Source organism: Canis lupus, chromosome 15 (assembly GCF_048164855.1).
Source record: "Canis lupus baileyi chromosome 15, mCanLup2.hap1, whole genome shotgun sequence".
Classification (NCBI taxonomy): Eukaryota; Metazoa; Chordata; class Mammalia; order Carnivora; family Canidae; genus Canis; species Canis lupus.
In genome coordinates, this window is record NC_132852.1 from 31765892 (window position 1) to 31772131 (window position 6240).

The following is a 6240-nucleotide window of genomic DNA, read 5'->3' on the forward strand; positions in this document are numbered from 1 at the left end:
TTTACACTACAATAATTAATTTTATTTGTTCAAGACTCATATTGCAAGCATTAAACCAAGCATGGTCTTTGATCCTGTGAGCCCAGATTCACATATTTAGGAAGATAAAAGCAAACCGCGATCCATGTATATGGATGAAAAACTAAAGGCTCACAGTTAATCACATCATGGCTTTAAATTTCTACAGCCTAAAAAAAAAAAAAAAAAAAAAAAAAAAAAAAAAAAAAAAAAAAAGAAAGAAAGAAAGAAAAAATTTCTACAGCCTAGAAGCCAGAAGTCACAGATATTTTAGGTCTTTCTGGATATCCCACAGGGTATCTGCACTTTTCTTGAGCTGGGCAACCTCATCATACTTCAGCTTCTAATTGATCACACTGGTTAAGCCCCGAGCATTCAGAATACATGGAAGACTCAGGAAGACTTCGTTCTCAATACCATATATGCCCTTCACCATTGTGGACACTGGATGAATCTTGGAGAGATTTTTCAACATGGATTCAATGAGATCAGCCACACTTAATCCAATAGCCCAGTTGGAATATCCTTTTAGCTTGATGACTTCATAGGCACTTTCAACCACCATCTTATACTTTCTTCCAATTTTCACTGTTGTTGTCTGTTCCCATTTCTGGATTCAGTTCCTGAAGAGAAACACGTGCCACATTCACTCAACTCCACACAGCCACACTTGAGTCGCCATGTTCTCTCAAAATCCATCCGTGGCAGCTGCTGGGATGAATGCCAAGTTTTTCAGCCATAAAATAGCAAAATCTAGCAGAATCCAGATTACACCCACTTCCAATCACACGGTGCTTGGGTAGTCCATTTAGTTTCCAGGTAACATGTGTAAGAATATCCACTGAGTTGGAAACCACAATTATGATACAATCAGGACTGTACTTGACTATCTGAGGAATAATGAATTAGAAGACATTAACATTCCTTTGCACCAGATTGAGGCGGCTCTCTCCCTCCTGCTGGCGGACTCCTGCAGTCACCACCACAATCTTAGAATTGGCAGGCACAGAGTAATCTTTATCTGCCACAATTTTAGGTGTCTGTAGAAATAAGCTCCCATGCTGTAGATCCATCATTTCTCCTTTGAGTTTATCTTCTAAAACATCCACAAGGGCAAGTTCATCAGCCAGAGATTTTCCCAGAATGCTGATGGCACATGCCATACCAACTTGTCTAACACCCACTACAGTGATTTTATTGGTTGGGATCGCGGCCTCTTCTTCTGCAACTGGTGCAATCAGTTTTTCCTTAAGAGTTGCCATTGTGCCCCAAGACCAGAGGCTGTAAGAGTTGCGTGAAGACCAGGTTAGCTGCGTCTATAGCCTTCCTTTAGCTTTATTCAAATAGTACTGCCTTTAATTATTTCAGTGTGAGACTGTGAGGTGTGTGTGTGTGTGTGTGCATTAGAGGCACTGTGATGCCTTTTATGGTTTTAATCTAAACCTGGCCCTGCCCAGAAATCCTTGGTTTCAAGAATATTTCCTGGGTTTTTGCCTCATTTACTGGTTCCCACCATCTCTATCTTGATATTTTCCTTGTTTTTGACTAACCCTGTTTGTCTCTGCCTCAGTCTTCACTGTGATTTGGGGGTGAACACTGTTTGGTGTGCTCCCAGACTTGACTTCCAGCTTTTCCTTCGGGTTTTGTCTCTTGGTCTCATCTCCTCGATCCACTGTCATCCTAAGCTGAGAAACCAGGAACATCACATGCTAGTTACATATCGAATACCAATTAATATGGCAAAGATAACTTTCAGAACATGTTAACTGAGAATTAAAATTCTTCTCTTGATGTAATCAAAATTTCCCTGCATAAAACAAACATTTTGATGATACAACTAGATGTGTCTTCCATACATAACCAAATCTTCCTTGTACTGACCCTGTTAAAGAGATGGAATGAAAGTGAGGTAAAAAAAATATTAATTTTTACAATGGAAATGTAAGCAGAACTACAGTTTGTGATTATTTCCCAGTTGATTCTCAGTTCTCCAATGTCTGGCATCAGGAACACAGAAGCATTATGAAACCATTTCTAATAGACTGTGATATGTTCTAAATCCATGCCAATCCTGCCCTCTATCACAGCTGTGCTTTTTAGCATGCATGTCTGATTCATTTGTATTTGGTCTTCTTTGCAACCGGAACTTAAATATTAATTAATCATGATGATGATGGTACATTATAATTATTAAAAAATACAGAAAACACAGCAGCCACCTACGGAAATTCTATTTCTTCCCCAACTGCTCCTTCCCTCAGGCCATACAGCCTACTGCCTCGCCATCTGTTAGCGCCCCCTTTCTTCATGCCTCATCCTTTTGTCCTTGTTCCAGGCTCCTCTACCTTCATTCTTTGCCAGACATTTAACATGAGGCCCTCACAAAAAAAAAAAAAAAAAAAAAAAAAACAAGTTTAGGAGAGAAGATAAATCCTGCAATTTCATAAAAGTGGTTGTTGTTTTCTGCACTTAGCTAAAAAAATTAATTTTCTCTGTGCACCCACATCAGTGTTGTCTGCTTTAGCAGATAAGCTTCTTGGGAGCAGGGACCATGTTTTTCTTAATTAAGTACAGGCTTTTTTAAAGCTTTTCATCCTGGACCAAGGTCTCAAGGTCCCTATAGGTGCTCAATAAATATTAAACACAGGCAATCATTGTCTAATGGCATTTATTAAGCATCCCCTTGCACATACTGCTGCTCAGAGAAAAGTTCAACAGTCAGAAGGCCTGCTAGGAATTGATGCTGAAAAATGGATAGCACTAATGCAATGTTGCACTGAATTGATAAAATTAAGGAGACATTTTACATTGTGTTCATACAGACAAAGAATCAACATCCTTTTCTTAAGTAAATACAGTCTTTACTTGGTTAGCTTTCAATCAAATCAGCTATCATTTGCATACTGAGTGGCCACTCCTATGACGAGTTCTAAGAAATATAGAGCATGCTCCGTACCTAAATAAGAGATCTCACAACTTATTCATGAATAATAAATAAGTTCCTATATTTATAAATAAGTCCACTGCTTACATAAATGCTGTGACATCATACATTCATAAAAGTCACATGAATAGATGGTTTACATGGAGGTTAGGGTTTGAGTGGCCTTAGGGAAACGTTGAGTAGATTTCTGCAAGCATCCTTTATTAGACCTAAACATACTTTTTAAAAAATACCAGTTAAAATTCTCCAAATCTACAACTGAGAATGTCAATGAGATACCCACCACCTCATCCCACCACCCACCATCTGCATCATCATTTTAAACTGTAACTATTAAACGAGGTCATTCCTGATCATTTCCTTTCAAAGACAGGAACCTGGGATGCCTGGGTGGCTCAGCGGTTGAGTGCCTGCCTTCGGCTCAGGGTGTGATCCTGGAATCCTGGGATCGAGTCCTGCATCGGGCTCCCTACATGGAGCCTGCTTCTCTCTCTGCCTATGTCTCTGCCTCTCTTTCTCTCTGTCTCTCTCATGAATAAATAAATAAAATCTTACAAAAAAAAAAAGACAGGAACCACAAAATTCATTTGGGCCAGAGTGGCATTAGCTTCTGAAGTGACTCTGGCACTTCATTAATGGAAAAAAACTATTTATGTAGTATTGTATGCTTTAAATCACTAAACAACCAAGATGTCACTAATAAAGTAATAATAACTCATGTCTAAAAACCATTTCCTATTGGGTTATGATTTTCCAGATACATAGGATAAGTGAGGACATCTTGCTCAGATATTTTCCCAATGCTTTGATATATTGATTGATTGTTAGAAATTAACAAAGCATTTATTCATTCACTTATTCAGTTACTTACTGAGCACATGCTGTATGTCCTGCAGTGTCCTTTGTACTGTGTATACATTACTGAACAAAATAGGGACCATCTTTGCTTCGATAGAGTTTTCACTCTACTCAGGCAAGTAAAGCAAGAAGCGGAACTGGGATTGCAGTTTTAAAGAGAGTGGTCAGAGAAGTCCTCGCTGAGAAAGTGACATTAATTTGAAAACAACAAGGGAGCTAGCCACATGAACACTAAGAGGACAATGTTCCAAGATGAAGCAAATGTCTGTAATAGAGGGGCTGCCTGGCACATTTGAAGAACTCACTGCAAGAACCCGTTGAGACCAGGGCAGAGTAAGTAAAAGTGTAAATAACAGAGTCAGTAGAAGAGGTTAGTAAGGAGAGCTGTATGAGTGTGTGTGTATGTGTGTGTGTGTGTGTGTCTGTGTGTGCAGGGCAGACACTATGAGAAGATGGGGACACACCCTATGCCTATGTGGCACTTTGGCCTTTACTCTGGGTGGAAGGGAAGGCCTTTGGAGGGCTTTGCTTAGAGGTAGGATATAAGCTTACTTGGGGTTTCACCCAATCAATCAGGTTGTTGTGTCAAAAATATACTTTAGAAAGACCAAGGCGGAAGTAGGGAGATGTATTAGGACAGTACGGAAACTATTCATATGATAAATGACGTTGACAAGGGCAAGGGTAGGAGCAGTGGATGTGCTAAGAAGTTATGACTATTTATATCTATTCTGAAGATACAGCTAACAGTGTTTGCTGATGAGAGAGACAGAAAGATCAAAGCATCGGAAATGACTCCACATTTTTTGGCCCAAGAAACTAAAAGAATCAATTGCCATTCAATAAAATGGGGAGATGAAAGAGGAGCAGTCTTTGGTGGAAAGGTCGAGGCCTCCATATTGGAAATACTCAAGTAGTATATATCAAAAAGAAGATGCCAGGTGGACATATTGAGTCTGGAATAAAAGGAAGAGGTACAGCCTGGAATTATAAACTTGGTGCTGGTAGCAAATATATAATATGTCAAGCCATGAGGCTTGGTAAAATCACCAGAAAAGTGAGTGCTAACAGGAAATAAGTTCAACATTAAAAAAGATAGATGTGGTTGGGTGACATATTATTGAGACTGTACTCAATTTCCTCAACTGGGATAGAAGCCAGTTAACATGAATTCTACAAATTTTAGCATAGTGCAGTCTGATTTATTTTACATATTGATAACTCACTATCCAAATAATTTATATAAAAATTGCTCTTTATGGCATTTTCTTAACTTGGAGGGAAATTATACAATAAGTAGGCACAAAATAAGGTTTTAGTCTAAAGTAAGGAGGGATCAGCTTGATTGTGAAATTTCAAATTAAACACCAGAATTACAAAAAGGTTCCCATTGCATCTGGAAGGATATAACTATAATCATCCTACAAAAGACCTATTTCTACTCCATCTTATTTTGTATGGGCAGATTAACATATACAAAGTAGATGTATAATTAGATATCATAATAGATGTAGCTTGACCAGAAAGTTTCAAAACAGCAGCTAGCTAGTTGGAAAAATTGTTTTTATAACTATTGCCAGCATATAACCCTGAATTGCTAAGGCGTCTCTATGGATTTTTGTCCTTATTTGAATCATGCAGTCCCTCTATAGAGAGTCCCCTTAATTAAAATCCATTTTATGTAAGTAACTGGAAAGAGATCCTGGGGATGAAGGAAATAAAATTAAAATTCTTTCTTCATTATACATATGTTTCTATGGGCAAAGGCATGTGTATCTACCACTCCCTTATATACATACATAGATTTTTTTTTTTTTAGGCAAAATAGTGGCTCATCTGAAAGCAGTTCAGAGAAAATATTTGGCATCAACAACCTGCACTTTGGACTCTTCACTTCTAGTTATACTGGGTAAGATTAATTATATTCTAGAAAAAATCTTAGATTTCTCTATTATTACATTGACTTAGTTTTCTCTTCCTCTTTTTCTTTTCTTTTTTACTTTGTTTCACTCTCTGATATCAAATCTAGTACAGCTTTTAAATGAAAAAGTGTGTAGTGTTAACATTTTACCAGGACAGGCTTGCACAGTGTGAGCTCAGTTACAGAGAGACTATCAAGACAGCAAGCATGGGTACTAGATCCCTTTCCATCTCCCAAGCTAAAAGCTAACAGAATTTTCTCTCACTGGTATTGCTTTATAGGAACAGACTAAAGACATAGTAAAATCAATAATGTCATTTGTGAAGCAGTAGTAAATGCTAGACTGAGCACAATCTTTGGAAGGGAAAATGAGAATTAAATTCTGACTTGGTCTCTTACATCTTATGTGCCTGAACAAGTTACTCAAACTTCATGAATGTCAATCTCCTCATCTGGAAACCAGAAAGACTATTGGTAAACTTAAATAAGCAATATATAG

At 37.9% G+C, this 6240-nt stretch overlaps 1 pseudogene; it reads right to left on the reverse strand.

Moving 5' to 3' along the window:
* Positions 1 to 256: 256 nt before the first annotated feature.
* On the reverse strand, positions 257 to 1290 carry LOC140605515 (L-lactate dehydrogenase B chain-like; annotated as a pseudogene).
* Between the last annotated feature and the right edge of the window lie 4950 nt (positions 1291 to 6240).